Genomic DNA, 14,216 nt, shown 5'->3' on the forward strand with positions numbered 1-14,216 from the left:
GAAAAATAAAAATTTTATAAATATATATATATAGTCATTGAATAGAATAGAGCCACCCACTTGATTTTGGGTATATACTGGTATCTTAGAAGAAACTACTTCCCAAAATTTTAAAGAAAGAAAAACTTATATATATACAAAAATAAAAGAAAACATGATGAAGGGATGGAATGTGACTGTAAAGATAAAAATTAAATAAAGATTCTAAAAAAGGAATTGATAAGATAAGTTGCTTGGGGAAAAAAAGAAGAAAGAAAAAGAAAAAAATGAGGAGAGATATGATCAGGCTGGAGACTAGAACAAATCCACGTGCTAGATTTAGGGTATATTTTGATCTATTAGAAGAAATTGTATCCCAAAATTTTAAAGAAAAAAAAACCTGTATGTATACAAAAAATAAGGCTAAATACAATGAAGGATAAAATATGACTAAATAAAAAATTTAAAAGATTTTTTAAAGTTATTGTTAAGATGAACTAGTTAAAAATGTTAAAAGAGAAAAGAGGAAAATTGTAATAAATGGAATAAAAAATAAAATAAAAAAATTTTAACTTTGCAAGACTAAAGGATCATGGGAAAAAAGCCATGAATTCTATGCCTTGCTTTCTCTTAGTTCTGGAGTTCTGATTGATTGGTCAACTTGGTCTTGGCTGGATGTGCTTACTGATCTTCTGGGGGAGGGGCCTATTCCAGTGATTCTCAAGTGTCTTTGCCCAAGACGGAATTGTGCCACCCTTGTCAGGGGGCCAGGCTAAGTAATATGCTTAGGTTTGCTCTCAGGAGCTTTTGTTCCCTGAAAACTTTCCCCACAGTTTTGGAGGACAGGAATGAAAATGGAGGCCTCCCGATCTCCGGCCCAGGGGAGCCAAGAGCTCAGGTCCCCACTCCTCAGTGTGCCCTCAGAAAAAAGCAGTCAATCCCTCCCATCTCCCTGGTCTCTGGCCACTCTCTGAGTTCACCAGCCTGTGAGTGAGCATTCTACCTCTGGTGCATGGCCCATTTGGAGTCTCCAAACCCAGCATATTCCTGCTGTGTGCTTCCACACTGCTCCTCCTGGAGGAGGAAGGAGGGGGTCGCTCCGGATCTGCCGCTTGTGGGGTCCCTGCTCAAAGAGCAGTGTCCTAACTGTGCCTTGGATCACAGTTTAAGGTAACCCAGATCTGAGAGCTCACTCCTTAGCTCCTTCTCAGTAGTCAGCTTCCCTACTCCAATACCTGGCAGCTCTACCGCACTCAGACACCCCTGGTCTTTCTGTGACCCCACAGGTCCCAAGACTAAACTGCCCCTGAGAGGGCTCCACTCCCCTGCTTAGCCTCTGGAGTGATATCCTTCAGTGGAGCAGACTTCTAAAGGTTCTGATTTTGTGCTCTGCTGCTCCACCACTTTCCAGGAGCCAGCCCTATCTTCCCGTCGCGTTGGATTCACTTCTTTGCACTTCCTATCTTCCAGAAAGTGGTCGATTTTTTGTTCCTAGAATTCCTACTCTTCTTCTCTTCTACCTCCTGTTGAGTTTGTAAGTGTTCTGAATGGTTTGATAGCTATCTAGCTGAACTCCTGGGACCTGATGTCATTTCAGTCTGCTATTCCTCCGCCATCTTGACTCCTCCCTCTCCCCTTTTAATATTTTTTGCAGAGCTTTTTAGTGGTCATAAACTCCTTTAGTTATTGTTTGTCTGGAAAACTCTTATCTCTTATTCTATTTTGAATGATAGCCTGCTGCATAGAGTATTCTTGGATGCTGATTTTTTTCATTTAGCATTGTGCTTCTCCCATCTGCCTTGCAAAGTTTCTGTCAAGAAATCTCTTGTAAGCCTCATGAGTTTTCCCTTATAAATCACTGTCTTCTTTTGCTTCTTTTAAATTTTTTTCTTTATCACTATATTTTGCCGATTTAAATACAATATATCTTGGTGCATGTGCTTTTCTTGATTTTGATTTCTCTGTACCTCCTAGATCTGGGTATTTGTTCTCTTCACCAGATTAAGGAAGTTATCACCTATTATTTCTTCAAATATTCTGCTCTTTTCTCTCTCTCTTCTTCTGAGACTCCTATATTATTAAAATTATTAAATTTGATGCAATCACTGAGTTCCTTGTCTACTATTGTTTTGTGCAATTCTTTATTTTCTCTTTTGTTCAACTCACTTTCCATTACTCTGTACTCTAGGTCACTAATTCATTCCTCGCTTCTTCCAACCTGCTGTACATTCCCTTATGTGTTTCTTATTTTGTTTACTGAGCTCTTTATCTCAGCTATGCTTTTCCTTATCTCTGTGTTAAGGGTCTCACTGATGAGACCCTTCCTCTCTTTTCTCACATCCAGTGGGTGTCTTTATGATCATTACTTTAAATTATGTCAGGCATTTTACTTATACCTGTTTCACTTAGATCTCTGGTGGTGGCCTTATTCTCTTCTTTCATTTGTGATAAATTTCTCTGTGTTCTCATTTTGTCTAAGCTTCTGTGCATGTTTCTCTGTGTTAGGAAAGTCAGCTAAGTCTCCTGTTCTTGAGGGTAATGGCCTTATGAAGAAGAGGACATATAGTACACTACCATGTAGTGTTCCCTCTTTGCCAGGGTCTGGAGCTTCTGAGTGTCTCTAATGTATGCTGCATGTGCTCTGCTGCTTTGTTCTGGACGTTTTTTCCCTCAGGCCAGTCATCTGCAGAGGATCTCTTTGACTGCTATGGGCAGTGTTTTGTTCCTGGTCTGCATGTGGTACATTTTAACTAGGTGTGTTCTGGTATGTTTGTGAAATGAGACCTGTTGTGACTCCCACTAGAATGAGGCTCCACTCTTAACCAAGAGATGTAGTATGAACAGAGGTTTGGGCCAGTCTTGGGGAGGGGGCCTACATGCTGGGACTGAGGCAAACTAACTGGGAGGGGTAGCTCCATGGGAGCCCAGAGATTGGGTAGTTGGGGCTTGGTATAAGCAAGTTCAGTAGTAAGCATCAGGGGTACACTGGTTCCCACAGGTGGCCCTGTCTGTGCTTATGCTGAAGGGTAAGAGGGAACTGTTTCTGGCCCGCCTTTCTCCCCAGAGGAGTCGCTCTTAAATGCTGCCTCTCTGGGATGTGCTCCAAGATGTGCAAATTACCTCCCCACTGTGTCCTTGTGCTCTTCAAATTGCTGTTTCCACAATGTATATCTGTGAGCTGTTTCCGCTGCCTTCTCCAAGAGCAGCATAATGCCCTCAGGGTTCTATCCTAGCCAAGCCTGCTGACCTTTAAAACTCAGGTCTTTAAGCTCAGCTCATTGTAAGAACTCATGAAATTCTCTTGCTTTCCAAACCAATTGCTATGGGGATTCATTTTCCCCATGTGCTTCCCTGTGTGCTGGTCTTCACTACACCTTCGTGATTGAAGATCCCTCCCCACTGCAGTGGCCATGATTCATTATTCTCCCAAACTATGTCTCTGGACTTCCTACCTTCTTGATATAGCCTATTATTTACCTTTAGTTACGGAGTTTTTTCTGTCAGTGTTCAGGTCAATTTCTGGAGAATTTGGGATGATTTGATAGTTATCGAGTTGTGGGATGAGGTGAGCATAGGATCCTCCTACTCCACTGCTACCTAAAGGAAGATCAAACCAGTTAAAATGAAAACAGAGAAATGAAGAATTTGGTTTAAACAGGTTTGAGATTACTTTTTTCTGGTGAGTATAATGAATGGAAAGAAGAGCAAAGGAGTAAATTGTATATGCCTGGGAGTTGTTATAATAATGGACCATGAAATATAAAATTATAAAAAGGAAAGTAGTAGTAAAAGGTCAATGGATTGGAGTTCCCAGAAGGGTCAAGAAAATGTTGAAATTGAGGTATTACAAGGAGTGAGGAAAAATAGAGGGAAAATGGCTTGAGAAGGGGGATGTTAAAATTGAGGCTGTATACCTCGTGAAGTTATTTATTAAAGGAAAGCCGGAAAACCAATTTTAAGACTCAGTTTCCAGAAACAATTGCCCAGGGCCAATGCCACAGAACTGGCCTGATTTGAAAAACTGTTGCTCCTGCATTATATGCCAACAAATTGACTTTACTGCAACAGCTACTGCTGCCAGCCCTGATGCCACTACTTTATTAAGAACTTGACCTTGCATTCTCTGCCATCCTTCAAAGCCAAGTTCCTTCAATACTACCTATTCCAGAAAATAGAAACCACACTTACCACTTTATTCATTGCAATTCCAAATCAAACTCTCATGCCAGGGCATCTAATTGGTAGACCCTAAGTCATATTCCTACATCTTAGTTTCAACACAGACTAGAGGTTTGAGTTTTGGCTTTGTATTTGATAGGTAAAAATTATAATATAAGAATTTCCCAAATATCAAAATACCATTCGTAATATGCTGGTCAAACACAATATGACAAACATTTACTATACATATTTTTAGAAATTAAAAACAAAATTGTCAAAAATTTACCCATTTCTGAAGGAATGAGTATGCATACAACTAAAACTAGAGTTATATTTTAGTTAAAGATTGAACACAGAGATTCTTCCAAGATGCAACACAAAAAAGCAAAAAACAAAAGGATAAGAAAAATTCAGAGACACGCAGATCTTTATGAGAATCACAATATTTATTTAACAAGAGTTCCAGAAAGAAAAGGAAGGGGACAGAAGGAAAGATGAAGGAGAGACAGTGACAGAAAGACAGAAATACAGAAAGGAAAGGAGAGGAGGGGAGAGGGAAGGGAAGAGAAAGAAGGGAAGGGAAGGAGAGAGGGAAAGGAAGGAAGAAGGAATCAAAGAAATACTATATACTAAAATGTCCTTAAATTGAAGAATGTCTTATATCTTCAGATTTAAAAGGTCCATCAGGGGGACCTTTTGGTGGAGAATATGGTGGAGCAGGAAAACCCTAAACTTACCTCATCCCGTGGCTACAACTAGATAACACTGCATCAATGTAACTATCCCAGAACATGACCCAAAGACTGGCAGAACAGACTCTCCATAGATAAATGAAGAGAAGAGACCACATAAGAGTGTAGGAAGGGCAGAGATACAGTCAGGAGCTAAATAGATCTTTAAGACTGCCCATAGGAAAGAGGGATGTTTTGGGCATAGAGATGGAACAAAAACAGACCTTCAGTCCAGGCACCCCAGGCATGGGGAACCCACAGGAGGAAGATAAATCCCCACAACATTTGGCTTTGAAAGTCAGAGGGGCCAATTTCAGGAGTTCTTATAATTAGTGGGGCTTAACACCTGGAACTTTAAAAATCAGTGGGGTTTTGCTCTGGGAGAGCTGGGAGGGTGATATGAAATTGAGTTCTCACCCTTAAAGAGATAACACAACAGATGGACCCGATGAGATATATCATAGAAGCAGCAGTTTGAAAAACACCTGGGGGGCATGGAAAGGAGATTTATTTACTAATTTTAGAGCATGTGCTGGAGGAACAGGGATCACTGGGAGACTTCTCCAGGAACTGGCAGTGCCATTTCCTTCTCCAGCCCCCTACCTTGATACAGGAACCTGCAGGAACCAGCACAGTGCCAACACTCGCTACCTAACTTGTTAAAAGTGTGCCCTATTCCCAAGTCTTCCTATGGACATGCTCCCTCTGGCCCTATGTTTTCTAAAGCTGCTCCAGTTCCCCTCACACCGCAGATCTGCACAAACCTTGCTAATACCATATGTCCTGTCCATGTGCATGATTCTGTGGACCTGCCCCCTCCAACCTGGCCTGCCTTGGTTCCCAGTGGCTGCAGGTCCCATCCCACAGCAGACTGAAATAGACCTTAATTGCACCATGTGCCCCACCCTGATGTTTTCCTGCAGACCTGTCCCCTCCAATATGCCCTTGGCCAGAGCCCATCCAAAGCAGTGTCACAAGCCTGGAGTGTGCAAGCAACCCTGACAGGGGCCAACATCATGCCAAAGTTACTCTTACTCTGGGAAGAGGGGAAGATAATCACACACACCAGTCTGACTGTAGCCCAAGCAGTGGGCTAGGTGCAGACATCTGACTGCAGGCCCCACCCACCAGCAAAAGCTTCTCAGGGAAAATGCCCTGCAGTACAGTGTTACCGGATGGATAGCAAATGCCTGATCTGACTAAACTCAAGCCCAAAGCAACCTCAGACTGGCCCATAAACAACATGGGGACCAAACCCTGCCCACAACAAGCAATGAGAACCATTAAAGGAAAATGGCTGCATTAAAGGAAAATGTAGCTCAGCCACAACAGAAGGGTGGACTCAACACACATAGTAGATACTCCTGAAGCACCAGGGTCTTCAGAGCACTATACTGCAGGAGAATACAGGACCTTTTCTCTATAAGGTCGCTACTTTCTAGAGCAGGAGACATAGCTGACTTTCTGAACACATAGAAACAGACACAGAGAGTTAGACAAAATGAGGAGACAGAGGAATATGTTCCAAATGAAAGAATAGGACAAAATCACAGCAAGAGAGCTAAACAAAACCAAAAGTAATATGCCTAATGGAGAATTTAAATTAATGATCATAAAGATACTCACTGGACTTAAGAAAAGAGTGGAGGACTTCAGTGAGACCCATAACAAAGAGATAGAAAATGTAAAAAGGGAACCAATCAAGAGATTGGTTATTTTAATTTTTATTAGTTATTTTTATTTCAGTTATTTTCAATAACTGAAATTAAAATTAGATGGAATAAATAGTAGACTAGAGGAACCAGGTCCAGATCAGTGAATGGAGGACAGAGTAATGGAAAGAAATCGTGCTGAAGAGAGGAGAGATATAAATTAAAAATGAAAACAGACCGGGAATTCAGTGTCACAAGCAAGCATAATACTCACATTATACAAATCTCAGGAGAAGAGAAAGAAAGGGAACAGAAATTATATTTGAGGAAATAATGGCAGTAAACTTCTTGAATCTGGAGGAAGAAACAAAAATCCAGATCTAGGAGTCACAGACAGTGTCCAAGGAAATCAACCCCTAGGAGTTCCACACTAAGACACATAGTAATTAAAATGGTGAAAGTGATAATAAAGAGAGAATTTTAAAACAGCAAGAGAAAAGAAGATAGATACATACAAAACCCCCATAAGACTATAAGCTGATTTTTCATCAAAACTTTGCAGGCCAGAGGGAGTGGCATAACATATTCAAAGTACTGAAAGAGAAAAATCTGTAGCCAAAAGAATACTGTATCCAGCAAGGCTATCATTCAAAATAGAAGGCAAGATAAAGAGTTTTCCAAACAAACAAAAACTAAAGGAGTTCATAACCACCAAACCAGCTCTACAGGAAATGCAAAAGTGGACTCCTTGAGTGAAAATGAAAGACCATAAGTAGGAGTAAGAAAAGAAAGAAGCACAAAAACAGTAAAAACAAGTATATCTATAAAAATCAGTCAAGGGATTCACAAAATAAAAGTATATAAAATATGATAACATACACCTAACACATGGAGGTGCAGAGAAGAGTATATAAGGGGCTCACACTTAAGCAACCATCAATTTAATATAGACTGTTATATGCATGAAATGTTATATGCAAATATAACGGTAAGCATAAATCAAAAACCAGTAATAGATATGCAAAAAATAAAGAGAAAGAAATGTGCGGATATCACTAAAGAAAGCCAACAAACTGTGAGAAGAGAGAGTAGGAGAAGAAAGGAGCAGAGAACTACAAAAACAACCACAAAACAAGAAACAGAATGCCAATAAATAAATGCATACCTATAATACATATAAATATGTATGTATTTGGTATGTATGTATGTATGTATAGTATGTGTGTAAAAATATAAATACATACCTATCGATAATTACTTGAAATATAAATATAAATATATATAATATATATTATATAAAAATATAAAACATATTTTAAAACTTTATATATAAAAATAAATAAAAATATAAATGCATGTATGTGTGTATAAATATGTATGTAAAAATATAAATACATACCTATCAATAATTACTTTAAATATAAATATAAATATATATAATATATATTATATAAAAATATAAAAAATATTTAAAAACTTTATATATAAAAATAAAGAAATAAAAATATAAATGCATGTATGTATGTATAAATATGTATGTAAAAATATAAATACATACCTGTCAATAATTACTTTAAATATAAATGGACCAAAGACTCCAATCAAATGACATAAGGTAACAAAGTGGATAAAAAAGAAACACCCATCTCTATGCTGCCTACAAAAGACCCATTTTGTTTTATTTTATTTTATTTATGATTTTTTATTTATTTTTATAAGATACCTATTTTAGATTGTTTTTAAAGATTTATTTATTTGAGAAAGAGAGAATAGAGGGAGGGGCAGAGGGAGAGAATATTCAAGCAGACTATACCCACTGAGCACAGAGACTGATGTGAGTCTCAATCACACAACACATGAGATCATGACCTGAGCCAAAACCAAGAGTTGAATGCTCAACTGACTGACCCACCTAGGTACCCTGAGACCCATTTTAAAACTAAAGACACCTGTATATTAAAAGCAAAGGGATGAAAAACATTTTCTACACAAATGGAAGTGAAAATAAAGCAGGGGCAGCAATGCATATGTTGGACAAAATAGACAAAAAAAAAAAAAAGTAAGAGACAAAGAAGGTCACATAATCATAAAAGGGACAACCCAAAAAGAAGATATAACAGACATGTGAAAAAATGTTCGTCATCACTAGCCATCAGGGAGATTCAAATCAAAACCACTTTGAGATACCACCTTATACCAGTTAGAATGGCCAAAATTAACAAGACAGGAAACAACAAGTTGTTTGAGAGGATGTTGTTGGAAAGGATGTAGAGAAAGGGGAACCCTCTTACACTGTTGGTGGGAATGCAAGTTGGTGCAGCCACTTTGGGAAAAAGTGTGGAGATTCCTTAAGAAATTACAAATAGAGCTTCTCTATGACCCTGCAATTGCACTCCTGGGTATTTACCCCAAAGATACAGATGTAGTGAAAAGAAGGGCCATCTGTACCCCAATGTTCATAGCAGCAATGGCCACAGTTTCCAAACTGTGGAAATAACCAAGATGCCCTTCAACAGATGAGTGGATAAAGAAGATATGGTCCATATATACAGTGGAGTATTATGCCTCCATCAGAAAAGATGAATACCCAACTTTTGTATCAACATGAAGATTATGCTGAGTGAATTAAGTCAAGCAGAGAGAGTCAATTATATGGTTTCACTTATTTATGGAGCATAAGGAATAACACGGAGGACTGGGGAGATGGAGAGTAGAAGGGAGTTGGGGGAAATTGGATGGGGAGATGAACCATGAGAGACTGTGGACTCTGAGAAACAAACTGAGGGTTTGGGAGGGGAGGGAAGTGGGGGTTGGGTGAGCCTAGTAATGGTTATTATGGAAGGCATGTATTGTATGGCTGGGTGTGGTGCATAAACAATGAATTCTGGAACACTGAAAAGAAATTAAAAAAAAAAAGAAGATATAACAATTATAAATGTGAAGCCAACATGGGAGCACCCAAATACGTAAAGCAGTTAATAAGAAACATAAGGGAGTTAATTGATAGTCATCCAATAGTAGTAGGGGCCTTGAACTCTCCACTTATATCAATGGACAGATCATCCAATCAGAAATTCAACAAGGAAAAGTGGCTTTGAATGACACATTGGACCAGATGGGTCTAATATATATTTAGAACAGCAGAATACACATTCTTTTCAATTGCACATGGAGCATTCTCTGTAATAGGTCACACATCTGGCCACAAAACAAGTCTCAGCAAATACAAAAGGATGAAAATCATACCATGCATCTTTTCATCACAATGCTATGAAACTAGAAATCAAACACATGAAAAAATTTGGAAAGAACACAAATACATGGCTGTTAAGTAACATGTTATTAAACAGTAGATGGATTAAACAAGACCTCAGAGAGGTAATCTAAAATTACTGGAGACAAATGAAAATGAAAACGCAACAGTCCAAAATCTTCAGGATGCAGCAAAAGCAATTCTAAGATGGAAGTTTAAAGCAATACAGGCCTACCTCAAGAAGCAAAAATAATCTCAAAAGACTGAATTGTACAGCTAAAGTAGCTAGAAAAAGACGATCAAACAAAAACCCCAAACAAGAAGAAGGAAAAAAATAATGATGATTGGAGTAGAAATAAATGATACAGAAACTTAAAACAAAAAATAGAAGAGATAGATGACACCAGGAGCTTGTTCTTCAAAAAGATCAACAAAATTGATGTCTATTTTTTTGATCTCCCAGTCTTTTTTATTTTTAAAATTGATAAGCCTTTAAGCAGACTCATAAAGAAAGGATAGTACTCAAAAAACAAAATCAGAAATGAAAGAGGGGAAATAAAAATCAATACCACAAAAATACAAAGGATTAAGACAATATTATGAAAAATTTCATGGCAACAAATTGGGCAATCTAGAAGAAATAGACAAACTCCTAGAAACATATAACCTTCCAAAATGGATCAGGATGAAATAGAAAATTTGAACACACAGAATACTATCAATAAAATTGAATCAGTAATCAAAAAACTCCTAACAAACAAACCCCAGGACCAGATGGCTTCATGAGGGAATTCTACCAAACATTTACAGAAGAGTTAACACTTATTCTCCTCAAACTTTTCCAAAAAATAAAAGAGGAAGAAAAGCTTTCGAATTTATTCTGTGAGGCCATCATTACCCTGATACCAAAACCAGATAAAGACACTACAGAAAAAGAGAACTACAGGCCAGTATCTCTGATGAACATAGATGCAAAACTCCTCAACAAAATATCAGCAAACTGAATCCAACAATACATTAAAAAAATCATTCACCATGATCAAGTAGGATCTATTCTGGAATACAAGTCTGGTTCAATATTTGCAAATCAATCAATGTGATAGATCACATCAACAAGAGAAACCATATTATGCTGTGAATTGTGTAAGACTGATGAATCACAGACCTGTACCCCTGAAACAAATAATATATTATATGTTAATAAAAATAATAATAAAACAGAGAAACCATATTATCATTTCAAAGGATGCAGAAAAAGCATTAGACAAAGTACAACATCCATTCATGATAAAAATCCCCAACAAAGTAGGCTTAGAGGAAACATACCACAACATAATAAAGGCTATATGTGAAAAACCCATGGGTAACATCATGGATTTCAATGATGAAAACCCAGAGCTTTGCCCCAAAGGTCAGGAACAAGATGAAGGTGTCCACTATCACCACTTTTAATCAACATAGTATATGAAGTCCTAGTCATGGCAATCTGACAACAAAAAGAAATACCAAACTGGTAAGGAAAACATACAATCTCCCTTTGCAAATGACATACTATTCTATATAGAAAATCCTAAAGACTCCACAAAAAAACTACATGAACTAATAAGTGAATTCAGAAGATTGTGGGATACAAAATCAATATTCAGAAATCCATTGCATTTCTATTCACTAATAACGAAGTACCAGAAAGAAATTAAGGAATCTATTCCATTTACAATTGCACAAAAAATAAAATTTGTAGGAATAAACTTAACTAAGGAGGTGCAAGACTTGTAATCTGAAAGCTATAAAACTTTAATGGAAGAAACTGAAGATGACACAAATGGCAAGATATTCCATGCCCGTTGACTGGAAGAACAAATATTGTTAAAATGCCCATAGTACCCAAAGCAATCTACAGATTTAATGTGATTTCTATAAAAGTAATGATGCATTTTTCACAGAGTTAGAGCAAACAACCCTAAAGTTTGTATGGAAGCACAAGAGATCCTGAATAGCCAAATCATCCTTGAAAAAGAAGAACAAAACAAGGTACCACAAACCCAGATTTCAAGGAAAAATGGGAAGAGTAAGTGCATCTAAAGTAGCTTTCAGCTGACTGAGAAGATTGTACTCTTTTTAAGTTTTGCTTTTATTAAAGCAAAATACGAAAGAATTCAGAAAAACTGGAGTTAAACAGGAAAGAATTGGAAGGGTTTTGCTTTCACTTTTTTTTTTTTTTTTACTAATTCTGAATATTAGGCATTGATAATCTCTTTATTCTCCAGTTAGACTATGTGAGTTCATCAGGACCCAAATAATTTTTAGTTTTATTGCAAATCTGTACCAATTACAGGGCATGAGTGGTGGAGTGGTTATATCCGTACAATGGATTACAATTCAACAATACAAATGACTTACTTTTCTCCACTACTATTACCCAACAGCTCATGATTATTATTTGTAACAGACTTCCTGAGCAACTTCTTTATCTAAAACACATGCACAAACACACACACACACACACATGCACATGCACACACACAAACATACACACACACATTCAGCTAGATGACAAGATGTAAGATCAATATATAAATTGTATTTCTACTTGTGCATACCAACCTGTGAAATACAATTGCTGTGGCTTCCAAGAGGCTTTACAGACACAAGAGATCTAAATTTTACAGAACTGGAGGAGTCAAGATGGCGGAGAAGTAGCAAGCTGAGACTGCTTCAGCTAGCCGGAGATCAGCTAGATAGCTTATCTAAAGATTGCAAACACCTGAAAATCCATCGGCAGATCGAAGAGAAGAAGAACAGCAATTCTGGAAACAGAAAAACAACCACTTTCTGAAAGGTAGGACCGGCGGAGAAGTGAATCCAAAGCGACGGGAAGATAGACCCCGGGGGTAGGGGCCGGCTCCCGGCAAGCGGCGGAGCAACCGCGCACAAAATCAGGACTTTTAAAAGTCTGTTCCGCGGAGGGACATCGCTCCAGAGGCTAAACCGGGGCGAAGCCCACGCGGGGTCAGCGTGGCCTCAGGTCCCGCAGGGTCACAGAAGGATCGGGGGTGTCTGAGTGTCGCAGAGCTTGCGGGTATTGGAACGGGAAAGCCGGCTACAGAGACAGAGCCGACAGTAAGCTCGCAGCTCCGTGTTACCTTGAACCGGTCGCAGGCTCGGTGAGCTCGGAGCGCGGCCGGAGGTCAGGCAGACGGGAGTAACTGGGCGCTGTTCTCTGAGGGCGCACTGAGGAGTGGGGCCCTGGGCTCTCGGCTCCTCCGGGCCGGAGACCAGGAGGCCGCCATTTGTATTCCCGTCCTCTGGAACTCTACGGAAAGCGCTCAGGGAACAAAAGCTCCTGAAAGCAAACCCGAGCGGATTACTCACCCCGGCCCCGGGTAAGGGCGGTGTAATTCCGCCTGGGGCAAAGACACTTGAGAATCACTACAACAGGCCCCTTCCCCAGAAGATCAACAAGAAATCCAGCCAAGACCAAGTTCACTACCAAGGAGTGCGGATTCAATACCAAGGAGAGCAGCAGAATTCCAGAGGAGGAGAAAGCCAAGCACGGAACTCATGGCTTTTTTCCTGTGATTTTTTTTAGTCTTGCAGTTAATTTAATTTTTTCTTTTTCATTTTTTTTTTTCTCACCTTCAGGTAAAATTTTTTTTTAACTGTTACCTTTTTCTTTTTTAACGATTTTTTACTAGTTTATCTAATATATATATATATATTTTTTACATTTTTCTTAGGTGTTTTCTTTTTTTAAAAATATTCTTTTCTTTTCTTTTCTTTTCTTTTTTTTTTTCCTTTTTCTTTCTTCCTTTTTGAACCTCTTTTTATCCCCTTTCTCCCCACTCACGATTTTGGATCTCTTCTAATTTGGTTAAAGCATATTTTCCTGGGGTTGTTGCCACCCTTTTAGTATTTTACTTGCCCCTTCATTTACTCTTATCTGGACAAAATGACAAGACGTAAAAATTCAACACAAAAAAAAGAACAAGAGGCAGTACCGAAGGCTAGGGACCTAATCAATACAGACATCGGTAATATGTCAGATCTAGAGTTCAGAATGACAATTCTCAAGGTTCTAGCTGGGCTCGAAAAAGGCATGGAAGATATTAGAGAAACACTCTTGGGAGATATAAAAGCCCTTTCTGGAGAAATAAAAGAACTAAAATCTAACCAAGGTGAAATCAAAAAAGCTATTAATGAGGTGCAATCAAAAATGGAGGCTCTAACTGCTAGGATAAATGAGGCAGAAGAAAGAATTAGTGATATAGAAGACCAAATGACAGAGAATAAAGAAGCTGAGCAAAAGAGGGACAAACAGCTACTGGACCACGAGGGGAGAATTCGAGAGATAAGTGACACCATAAGACGAAACAACATTAGAATAATTGGGATTCCAGAAGAAGAAGAAAGTGAGAGGGGAGCAGAAGGTATACTGGAGAG

Source organism: Mustela lutreola, chromosome X (assembly GCF_030435805.1).
Source record: "Mustela lutreola isolate mMusLut2 chromosome X, mMusLut2.pri, whole genome shotgun sequence".
NCBI classification, from domain to species: Eukaryota; Metazoa; Chordata; class Mammalia; order Carnivora; family Mustelidae; genus Mustela; species Mustela lutreola.